The following is an 11689-nucleotide window of genomic DNA, read 5'->3' as shown; positions in this document are numbered from 1 at the left end:
ACTGGTTCTGTGTATTGTGTAGTCATAGCTGTCAGTCGGAAGGTGCTACAAACTTGGGCTCTACAATGAGAAGTTCAGTTTGCCTTAGGCTGGTTGGGACTTCACATTGCGAAATCACAGTGGCCAAGCCTCAGGACTGGTTCCTAGAACTATGTAGTGCACCTTTGGTGCCATGACTTGGCAGCCTTTGCGTAATTCTTGGAGTCAAGGCAGAGCCTTGAGATCTAGAAATGTGTAGTGCATGCTGAGGAGGAGAAATATTAGGGGCAAGGAAGCCTAGATCTGCCCAATGGGAGTGTGAAAATGAGTAGATTTAAGTGAATGATGATGCATGAAAACAAAACAAGTGTAGGAATCAATCAAATAGAAGAACAATGAAGCTCATGGAGAGAGTCGCCGCAACGACGACTGTTAGTGAAAACACAGGGTAATGCATGCAACACTTGGGAAAGGTAATTCAAAACTTAAAATAAAAATTCTACAAGCTAAAATAAATTAAAATTCAGCGGTCATTCAATAAAACGAGTAAAACAAGACTCTCACGAGCCAAGGAAACAAAAGCGACAGAAAAAGCAGCAAAAGAATAGAAAAGCAAGACTTACCTAGAAAAATTGTGATTATTATGTCGAAGGTTCCTAGATCTCCTTGGGGATGTGTTGTGTTCTTCAACAACTCCCTATTTGTTAATAATTATAGTCAATATTACATTAATAAATGGGGACCCTTTAAAAAAATCTTTCGAAAATAAGTTTAGTATTAAAGCATTTTCTTTATTAATTTTGGAATAAAACAAGATATCAATCAAACCCCTTTTCAAAAGAACTAGTAAATGCTTGCCTTTCCCACATATCGTATGATTAAGCATGATTGAAAGCTTTACTAACCCACCAAATATAGCAAAAAGAAATCAAAGAATGACTTCATGCTAAAACGCTTTGAAACTACTAAGTTTCTTATATAAACTAGGTCCTTAGGTATCTCTCATCGAAACTAAGCACTGCATCACATCTCGAGCATTTAAAAGAACACCGCAAACTTACCACCCATCGAAATTGTGAAATGTGATCAAAACCTGGACCGACTCCCAACATACCTTACAAACATATGTTTAAGTTTTATGCTTAGTAAAAAGGTCTTTACAAAGAAAACCTAACAAATGAGCTTTGCCTTGGAAATAATAAACAGGCATCTCACATCCCGCATCTCGCATCTCGCATAAACATAAGAAGCGATGAGAAAAGAAAAAAGGCATAATGCGATAATGTGATCTGTGATATTGCTTCACAAATCGCAAAATCAACATTATCGCAATTCAAAGGCTCACCACCCTATAAGCTCTTTTCCTAACTTACGATGCAGATATTTATGAGTATTAAAGCTAGGGGAAAATGAACATTAGTGGGCATTTAGTGAAGGTTAATGGCATTTATGTGTGAAAAGCCATTTAACATGCTATGATATCTTCTTACATGAGTTCAAATAAAACTCCTTTTATCACCTTTACAAGTTATTTGTATCATTCCATTTCACATTCATTATTATCTTTGTATATCTGATAGCTATTGTTTTTCTCCACTTTCAGGAACAATCCACAGAACAAATCTTTGGGAGCAATGGTGAAGAAAGGCAAGGAAGTTGCGTCTGAGAAATCAGAAATGACTCCCCTATTTTCGGATACTACATGCAGTAGAGATGGAGGAACCTCTACGTGGGAAACCATGTATAATATCTTAGAAGAAGAGGAACCAAGACTTCTGGAAACAAAGATCATAGTTGATGGTCATGATTCCTCGTATCCCTCCATTTTCGAGACGACGCGCTCATTTTTGCATCACATAGTTGCACGCCCAAATATAATCCCTTATACATATATGGTTAAATGGGTTATTGAGGAGGCCAATATCTCAGACAGAGAATTTAGGACCAAAAGCCAAGAGGTGATGGGATTTTTTTTGTCGGATAACCTACGGCTTATGTACCACCTATCGGAGGCACAAGTCATCTACAACAAGTAGTTTGTTGAGAAGTTTGCGAAAGAGAATGGGGACCTAGCAGACTGCACCCTGACCTAGTCAAATAATGAGGGCAAAATAAAAAAAGACAAGAACAATATGTATTCTACTATGTCTATTTCTCCCCCTCATAGTTTTGTAGCGGCTATGTTACATATGATGTTTTCAAAGCTCGATAGTACTCAATTTTCCCAAGAATGGTTGCCATTAATAGATGCATCCATAAATTCAACTATAAAGAATTGGGCCCAAATTTTTTCTGATAATTGAGCGAAGGAAATAATCGATTATAGAATGAAAATGAGTGTCCCAATGAGGGTTTAACCTCCATTTTTTATGAGTGCCTATGTAATGGATGCAATTTGTTTGGTTTGAAATTTCCTATCATGGGATGGAAGTGGACTATCCAAGATCCACTTCCCATTCATATATCCCATAAAGACATGTGCGAATCTCCCTTTTAACCACATTTTTACAAAAGTTGTCATGGGATCATGCTCCCTATCCATAAACAGATTTACAACCGAGATGCCCCCAGGTTTTCCAAGGAAGTTGAGGTAGATATCCTCCTAGTGGCTAGATGGTTTGGGGAGGATACATTCACAGATATCGAGGTATTTGGCAGCATTAACCCACCACATGTCCTCCCATACTATGTCCCAGATAAATTGATGGCTAGAGAGATAGCCTATCAAACAGCTAGTGAGGGTGGGCTGAGCAAAGCATTGAAGTAAGAAAAAAGGCCATTTGGCCTACATTCCCTTTGTAGTGTGGAGCATTTGCATTACACGATTTGGGACATGCATTTAAAGAAGCAAAGATCATGTTATCTCTACAGTTACCTAAATTCCTAGGTAGGTAGTATGACCCATTTGGCACTGCCAAAGACTTCACTACCATGGTAAAAGTGAAGGTATTTAGTCACAAGAAAGATCCATTTGATGATATCTTCCTATAGAAAGAGACACTCACAGAAGTGAAGCACATGTCATCACTATTTTTTGACCAAGAAGAGCTTGAGGCCTTTCATCAATACATAAAAAGGAGATTGTTAAAGGTCCCATTGGACCAATTGCAGATTGAACCAATAAGGGAGCCGACTCCCAACGTAAGCCTAGAAGGTAGTTCTAGAGGAAACTCTAGAAATGACTCCCAAGCAGAATCCCAAGAGAAATCTACCAGGGAATCAAAGCACTCAAAAAAGCAATCACAGAATGGGAAAAGCAAAAGTGTGGATTCAAAAAGAGATATAGCTCAGTCTATAGAAAAGACAAGTGAGAAAACTTCAACTAAAAAATAGGTTGAAATTCATTCCACCTCCACTCAGCCAATAAAACCCTAGGTGATAAATTTAGATGAATAATGGGAGAACTTTAATAAAAATATCCATGTTGAGAAACAAATGCTAGAGCTATAGACTCCATAGCACAGAACAACTCAAGAAATTACAATAGAGAAAACTGTAAATACTCAAGAGGTAGAACACATTCCTGTCACTCCTATCTCTGAAATTGTTTTAAGTATTGAGAAAATTCCTCCTTTAGATGTATTCTACAGTCCTACCTGCAAAGCTATGGTTAAAAGACAAATAAAAGGAAGTTGGATGCTACAACTACTACTACTCTTGATAATGAACCCATGGATATCGTTTGGAAAGACTCACCCATCGACCCATCCGCCAACCTTACTAGATTGTCACAGTTTGCAGGGGCCTATGCTACAGCGACTATTGATAAAGCAACAAAGGTGCAAATGTTTCTCAAGGAAAGGGAAAATAGAATCTTGTTGTTAGAATAACATCTACAACAAGAAAAATCAAACAAGCAAGCAGAATCACAGTTAGCTAAGCTCCAACAAGAATTCGAGCAGATGAAAATAAAACATCAAGCCAGCTTAGCAGAGAAGGAAGCACAGATACAAGGAATAATTGATCTGCATAAATATGATCCAAAAATTGATCAGTTTATTACTGAAGTGCTTAGCCTTAACTCCCAGCTGATGCACCAAATGGAACTATTATTGCAGAAGATCTCACAATGGAATTCCTATTGCGAGACAAGTAACAAATTGACGAGTCAATTCATTCAGATGAGACTCAAATATGATGAAATATTCAAGAGAGTTTCCGACTTCATTACCTGGAATAGTTTAGAAGATGGGAGAAAGGCCAACTTGCCTAAACTGGAGGAATCACAGAAGGAAATTTTATTTGCAGACTGGGATGTTAGGCTTAGACAGGTAGAAAGGGCAACAACATATGCAACAACGGTAGCAAACAGTGTTATCGAGAACATCAATGAAAATTTACATAGTGCCAACCTAGTAGCAGAGGCCATTCTAGGTTTTCTTCCGAATGTCAGACAACTTGAACAATAGTGGAGGCAGACAACAGAGGAAAAAGGAGAAGAAATTAGGCAAACGACCAAGTTAAACTGGGAAGCGTACTCAGGACATTTAGTGAAGCCTCACAGCCAGTGGATGGCCCTGCAATGCCTAACCACTTCTACGAAGAAAATGGTGCCAACACTGACCAATGTCATGTTCACTAGGCAATTGAAATCTGAAATCAACCGACCATCACAGCTTAAGCTCATGATGGACATCTGTGATCTTAAGGATCAAACACAAAGGAGTTAGTCACCGTGTTCATTTCTATTTTTGCTTTATTTTGCATAATTTGAGGAAGGTCATTTAAACCACCTCAACTATTTTTTTAATAATCTATCTTTAGTTTTATAGTTTAGTATTTAAACCCCTTTCATGCATTTAGAGAGGGGTCTATAAATTTTATCAGAAACAATCTTCAAAACACGCACTTCTATCCCTTTGAGGAAGTTCTGGTGAAATGAATGGAACATGATTTATTTTTATCTTATCTGGCAGCTTCTACTGAAATTGCACTTTTGTACTCTCAGATGGTATTGGATTGATTGGAAGTAGATCAATATTGCTGAATCACATGAGCATGACTTATTACAAATGGTACTTTTATCTCGTAATTGTGTTTTACTTATTTATCAAGCAATAATTTCTCTTCAAGTTGTTTATGTATGAAAGTTTGAATCTTGGTTATCATTTATTGCACTTTTGTATGGTGATGGCCTAAATTTTATGCTAAATATATTAATAATTTCTTATGCGATATATATTTCACAACCGTTTCGGCTAAATATTTACAAGAAACAGTTATTGTTAATCGATTTCATTTCTTATTTCAATTGAATGATGTTGATTACCAATTGCTTTTTGGACATTAGATCGTATACTTCAAATTTATTCCCAGGTATAGTCATAGCTAGATAGTGTCTACATTAGGATATATACATTGGATTATTAGTTTAGATTAAATTACTTTTAGCTTAAACATTACTCTAGATATCACATATCACCCCATCAGCACTATCATAAACTAGATTGGGAAACGGGTCCCACTATCCTCTGTCAGGGCCACCACACCAATCGAAAAAGGAACTGCCAACCAAGGGCTAAACCGGGCGGTTTACCCCCATGTTGTATGCAACAATTTTCAAGGCTTCAACATTTTGGCACTACAAGGAAGGACGACTGTGAATGGCAAGTAAGTTTGAATGAACAGGCCATTCTAAGAGTAAAGCTCCCTCACCATCACCTCCAACTTCTTGATTGCATTCAAGATCTCTTGATCCTAAGTGAGAAGCTTCAAAGAAAACTACAGAGCACACTACTGAAATCCCAAAGAGACCAGATCATTCTTCTTCTACTGAAGCCTTTGATGTCCAATCTTTGGTTCATAAATTATAGGGGATTTCGTTATCTCAAGAAGAATATTAGTTATCCCAAGATAGTGTTACCTCTTAGTTTACCCCATCTCAATGGTTAACTAGAGCACAAAGAGAAAAACTTGGAATCCCACTATTCGAATTCCCCCTGCCAAGCCATAAGAAAGATATGAAAACACCATCTGAATCTCACAATGATGTTCTCTCATCAACACAATCTTCATATTCATTCATTCCATCTATACCATCACAAGATCAATCATTCCCCTCGCCACTCCAGATCGTGATTCACATAGGTACATGAACTACATCCTCCTCTACCCAATCACCTTCAACCATTGCTACACCTTCTCCTACTCACACACCAGCAATGGCATAGAATCCTCCGAGGCCATGGACAAACACAAGAGTTGTTAGGATGGATGGGCCTTTACATCAATTGCCAGCTCATCCAAAGAAATGGTTACCCAAATTCAATCTTGATAATGGCCCACTTGCTGAGGAACATATAAACAGTTTCATATTGTCCATTAACTTGAATGAAGTAGTGGAAGAAGACACTGTTGTAAGATTATTCCAATATACTTTACAAGGAGCAGTAGGATCATGGTAATTCTCATTACCATTGGGTTCTATTAATAGTTGGGATGCTTTTCAAGAGTATTTCTTAACTAGATTTGGAGATGATAGATCCACAACTACCCTAATCAATGATTTCATATTGTCCATTGGCTTGAATGAAGTAGTGGAAGAAGACACTGTTGTAAGATTATTCCAATATAATTTACAAGGAGCAGTAGGATCATGGTAATTATCATTACCATTGGGTTCTATTAATAGTTGGGATGCTTTTCAAGAGTAGTTCTTAACTAGATTTGGAGATGATAGATCCACAACTACCCTAATCAATGATCTCTCAAATTTGAAAGTTGAACCTAAAGAACCAATAAAAGACTTCAACTCTTGCTTCAATAAATTATTGAATAAGATACCAATGACATCTAAGCCTAGCAATGAAATCCAAAATGAATGGTATATTTCTTCTCTCCCTTCAAACACATCTATTTTCATTGATAGAGTCGCCAAACCGAATTTGGCCGAAAATATGAAAGAGGCAATAGCTGTAGAAAAGAAAATTCTAGTTGTAGAAAAGAAAAAAGCACTAAAAGAACGAAAATCTAAGAAAGTAACTTTTAGGTGTGACTCCAAGAAGAAACCACCTAAATATCCTTTCAATCTTTAAGGTTTACAGAAATTCCTCAAAACCATGTCTAACGAAATGGTTGAAATCAAAAAACGGGTAGCAGAGACCTCCTCTAAAAAATCTATTAGACCATTTAAGAGGAATTCCCCTGCTCGTCCTAAACCTCCAAATTATATATCAAATGTTGAATCAGATGGAGAGGAGGATGAATTTTCAACAAACGAAGAACAAACAAATGATGAAGAAGTGGCAAAGTTACAAGGAATGTGGGATTTTATTCTTCCCAACGAAGAAACTCAAGAAGCACTGCCTGTTGCCACCCAAAGTAAAAACCCTATTGATTTGCCACAAACAAATCCAAAGGAGAAGGCTTGAATGACCCCTCCGAGGGACAAAAAAACAAGTAAGAAGTCTTCATCAAAATGTACAAAAACCACTCCTTCTCAATTGGATTCTTCATCTTTAGCTAAAACTCTGATAGTTTCTGATGAAATGGAATATAATATTTTTGATTATATGAAGAAAACTAGAGAAAACATCACCTTTCATGAGCTTAGAAAATTGAAACATTAGAAGAAGCTACTCCTTAAAGAACTCAAAGAAGTACCTACTACACCGCTTCCTGTTGTCATGACCTACAAGCAGCCCAAGAAATGGGAAGGCCTGCTAGCACCTCTTTAAACAAAATTGATCCAACCGACATCGCTCTATTCAGACGAAGATCTAAATCTCATACTCCTCCATTCCTCCTTACTTTTGAAGTCTTTAATAAGAATTTACACAACTGTTTAGTTGATTCAGGATCTTCATATAACATCTTACCTAGAACAGTTTGTGCAAATTTGAATGTTCAACGTCAAAAATTTGTTGTACGTATAGTATAGTTAGACCAATCTCAAGTCGAAGTTGTTGGGGAACTTAATCAAGTAACTATCAGACTTTCGTCAAACCCTAAAGCTTGTCAAGTCATTGACATACTTGTGGCTGATATTCCTAAGTTATATGGCTTAACCCTTAGTAGATACAAGTTAGAAAAACTTCATGGTTATTTTGTAATTGACGAGTCTCACATGTGGCTTCCCTATAATGGCAAGCCAAATCAAATAAGGGTTGATCGCGAAAAAAGTACATAGTCACAAAGCTAGAAGGAGAAAATGAACCAGTCGTGTATAGCAACAATATCATCGGTAACTACTCAGTAGAATCATTTCTAGGAAATTTCAATGCTTACACTTCACCTTTCTTGGAAAACTTTGTTGTATCTCAAGTCGAAATTTTTTCCCAAACAGACACTTCTAAATGCATAAATTTTGGAGATAAACCTGTAATTATCTCTTTATTTTGGAAATTATTTTTTGATGAATCTAAATCTAATGATGGAGGCAGAGCAGGATGCATATTAGTCAGCCCCAAAGGAGAAAAGACTATGTTAGCATGCAAACTTGAATTTGGTTGCACAAATAACACTGTGGAATATGAAGCATTAGTTCAAGGTTTGTATAAGGCCATTGGACTTAATATCAAACAGCTCCAAGTGTTTAGAAATTCAAAAATTGTGATAAAACAGGTAAGAAATACTATACACTATTTGTCAGGATATTTGAAACACTATCAGTCGTTGGTCCAAGACCTGACTTCCCACTTTACAGCATTTAATATTTCCCCTATTCCAAGACTCCAAAATGCCAGTGTTGATCTCCTAGCTAATGTCGCTTCCAAGCTTATTCCACCAGAAGATTATAGCCCTGATCACTTTTCTATTGAATTAATTTTTAGGCCTTCTATTCCCAATAATATCACCAACTGGAGAGTCTTTAATAATGACCTAGATATCATAAGCTTTTTGACATCAGAAGGCTCTTATGATGACTAGATAGTTGATGAAGACCAACATGATTTCCAACTAAAATAAGAAACAACCAATAATGCTATACTGAAGTATATACTTAAGTTGGAAGATTTATATGACCTCAAGGACAGATTTAAAAAACCCACCAACTCAAAGCTTCAAAGTTCAACTCTGAGGTTTGAATTGATTAACCTTGGAATTGACCTAAAACCTAAAAATATTAACCTAGGCCTCAGACTTACATCAAATGAAAAATCAGCCTTTACACAGTCATTGAAGAGATACAAGAATGTCTTCACATGGAAATATGAAGATCTTAAAACATATGACACTTCTATTATTCAACATAGTATACCCATGACGCCTGATGAGAAGCATGTTCAGCAGAAATTAAGGAAAATCCATCCTAGTTTAGAAAACTAGATTAAATCTGAATTAAGCAAACTACTGAAAGCCAAGATTATTTTCCCTGTCAGACATTCCCAGTGGGTCTCCAATCTTGTCCCATAAAGAAAAAAGGACAACAATATTCAGATATGTATAGACTTCCGCAACGTCAACAAAGCTTTCCAAAAGGACAATTTCCCATTACCTCCTATGGAACATATATTGTAATCAGTTGCAAGCTCACAAATAATGTCTTACCTGGATGGATTCTCAGGATATAATCGAATCCTAGTACATCCATATGACCAGCTCAAAACTACATTCTAAACAAAATGGGGCACTTATGCTTATCAAAAGATGCCATTTGGATTGATTAATGCTGGTGCTACTTTCTAGAGAGCGATGGACATAGCCTTCAAAGGTTTAGTAAAAAAATCAGTAGTGATTTACTTAGATGATATAACAGTATATTCTAGAAAGTGTAGCAAGCTTGTAAGAGATTTAAAGCAAATATTTGAGCATTGCCAGAGGTATGGAATTTCTCTTATCCCTAAGAAATATTTCTTTGCATTAAGTGAAGGGAACCTCTTTGGATTCTGTTAGCTACCTATACCAATAGGTTTCATATTTCATGATTGGCAAAGAAAGTTCCAAATATGCTCTGCTTTGGTGATACAAAGATCCCATATTTCCAAAAGGAGACCAGGTGTCTATATAGCTTCATGCTCATTAAGTTTTGATGGGTGGTCCAAAAGCCTAATCTGGATCATGCCATGTTTCAATTTTTCTGTTGTAGAATAGAGAAAGAAGTCTGTCCAAACTGTTTAATCTTGGCAGACCAGTTGCTTAGGTAGAGAAGTAAGGCTCCCAACTGCTTAATCTGGGACCTTGGAAGCAATAAGGGTAGTTCTAGATAGAAAATCAAAAGGAAAAAGCCAAAGAAAAGAAAAGGCACATAAGGGTCTGCAAGTCTAAGTGCACCCTCCATGAAGAAACAAAAAAATGCTAGGCAAATAGATGGGTAGGCAGATGGGGTTGCAGAAATGTCATTCCTTACAATTCAATGTGTGCTAACCTATTCACAAAGGAATATCAATGGATTGAGAAAGTCTTCTTCTCCATCATGTTGCAGCAAAATAAAGAAGCATGACTAGCTTCCTTTTCCCCTTTCTCACCTTCATTACTAACATCCCTTCATAAGTTGTGTTCATGAAAGAATTTGAGATTTCATGCTGGTTCTTATTCCTTTGAAAGCCACATTTCTTGTCTAAAAATCTCTTTATTATGATCTACTCCCTAAGCTAAGTTATCCTCACATAAACTTAGTGATTTCACTCCTCATTCACCTTTTCCATCCATATTAACCCCTAACTTCTATTATCTAAATCCCCTATGTTACCTTTTCCCTACTATTATAACACCATGGTGTATAAATCCCAAGCATTGTATAAATATCCTCCCTTTTTAGCACTATAGCTAAATAAGTTTGTCTAAGGGAGACATTAGTCCACCAAGGACTATGGTCAACCCTGTCATGGGATTGCTCTAACCTCTGGTTGGAGTGATAACCTCCCCCTAAGCCCTCACCTCACCTCTGCTCAAGAATTCCACAAAAACCCCTTCCCTCTGCTTAAAAACCCACTTTTTAACCCTTCTTCCCCCCTCAGATTAACCCTTGACCCGAAAAACCCACAAAAAGCCCTTAAACCTAAATTTCTCTGCCCAAAATATTAATTCGAATATTTTAATATGCTGGCGGGACCACCCCAACATGCACGATTCGTCCGGAGGCCCGCCAGCTGTCCATCGTCTGCCAACCCCGATCCAACAGTGGGCGGGTATTTCCAGATTTGGATCTGCCGTCCTTTAGTGTCCGGGGAATGGTGGTTTTCCGCCCCGTACATGGGACGTGTGGCAGGCGGCGGGGTTGTTCGGAGCCCCCCTCCCCGATACCGCCTTTGCCCAAAGGTGGTGCGGGGAAACTGCTTACAACCCTCCCCGTTACCACCTTCCCTCCTACGTCACCTACACGTCACCATGACGTCGGACCATCTCCCGCCCCGCGCCGCGTGGCCCTCCACGTAGCCCTGCCACCTTATCCGCCCGCCACCGTGTCCGGCCACGCTGGCCTCCACCTCAGCGCCCACGTCACCCTCCGTACCCGGGCCCGCCATGACATCATGCTGATGTCATCGGCAGAAAAGCGCCAATAACCCGTTTTTGCCAAAATTGTCATTATAAACGCCCGAAATAGCCGTTTTGTGTCATTTTCGAGCGAAATACACAGAACTCTTGTCGCTGCTTCTGCGCCAGATTGTTCCCGAACCTCCAAATTCGAATTTGCGACCGCCCGAGCTTATCAACTCAGCTACATTGAGCCTTCAAAGTTCGGCCAGCAGACTTTTCAAGCGATTTTATCCAGGTATTCACCATAATTCTCCCATTTCGCCCATACGTACCATTTCTCTGCAAATTCACC

This window comes from Pinus tabuliformis, chromosome 4_2, assembly GCF_031772625.1.
Source record: "Pinus tabuliformis cultivar Carrire ecotype Pingquan chromosome 4_2, CPIR1, whole genome shotgun sequence".
Lineage (NCBI taxonomy): Eukaryota > Viridiplantae > Streptophyta > Pinopsida > Pinales > Pinaceae > Pinus > Pinus tabuliformis.
The sequence above is the reverse complement of the archived record's forward strand: the minus strand, read 5'-3'. Positions refer to the sequence as shown.